This window comes from Myotis davidii, unplaced genomic scaffold (genome assembly GCF_000327345.1).
Source record: "Myotis davidii unplaced genomic scaffold, ASM32734v1 scaffold167, whole genome shotgun sequence".
Taxonomy (NCBI): domain Eukaryota; kingdom Metazoa; phylum Chordata; class Mammalia; order Chiroptera; family Vespertilionidae; genus Myotis; species Myotis davidii.
In genome coordinates this window covers 5,927,973-5,928,968 of record NW_006300048.1, presented here as the reverse complement: position 1 = coordinate 5,928,968, position 996 = coordinate 5,927,973, and the positions used below count along the sequence as shown (strand labels likewise).

Sequence of the window (996 nt, the reverse complement as noted above, 5' to 3'; positions counted from 1 at the left end):
ATGTTTTCTTCTTACATATTGTGGGGGAGCAATAATACGGTGAAAGCAGCACCCGGGCCGATGCAACTACTATCCCTTATGCTCTGTGCTAAAGTGCTTTCTACAGGCCAGCAACAAGAGAAAAAAAGTAGAAGCCACCATAATTCCCAAATCTCAAACTAAGGAGCGAAAGCTAATTTCCTACTGAGCATAAATGAGGAGATTCTACTCTCATTCCCATCACCCACACCCAAGGGACCAGCCTCTCTCTCAAAGACAATCTGATATGCAGTCATCACTTAATTTGTCTACCTTCACGAGTATAGACTTTCCCTCCTTATCTATCTGTTTGACCAGACACTACTATTGAGCTGGTGTCAACTATATCTTCAGATTTCCCCCTAAGAACTACCTACAGCTTTTGGCATTTATTTTAAACATCTTTTTGGAGTTTTCTTAAAAAACTACACATCTTTGTGGTGCTTGAATAACTTATAGGTCACTTCTGTAGCAATCGTCACATTCGGGCTTCATGATCACATCTCCATGTTATAGGTGAGAAAATGAAACACAGATAGTTGATGAAAACAATGACAATTGAGAAGTGAAGGAAGGGAAGACAATATTTTCCATGTTTGTGTCCCTTACTATTGACTGGATAGGTGCTTTACATGTGTTACCACTTAAACATAATCCTCACAAGAAACCTGATGAGATAGGTATCATTTCCTTCCTTTTATAGAAAATGAATCTTTAGCCTTAACTGGTTTGACTCAGTGGATAGAGCGTCAGCCTTCAGACTCAAGGGTCCCAGGTTTGATTCTGGTCAAGGCATGTACCTGGGTTGCAGCACATCCCCAGGGGGTGTGCAGGAGGCAGCTGATTGATGTTTCTAACTCTCTATCCCTCTCCCTTTCTCTGTAAAAAATCAATAAAATATATTTTTTAAAAAGAGTTATATAGTATCTAGAAAGTAAAAAAAAATAATTCTCATGGACAGAAGCAAACAGCATCTCT

General features: G+C 39.4%; 1 protein-coding gene across 1 annotated transcript in view; it reads left to right on the top strand.

The window, feature by feature from the left end:
• PLA2G7 (phospholipase A2 group VII) overlaps window positions 1-996 on the top strand; it is a 30,894-nt gene that overhangs the window by 18,526 nt on the left and 11,372 nt on the right. The window lies entirely within an intron of this gene.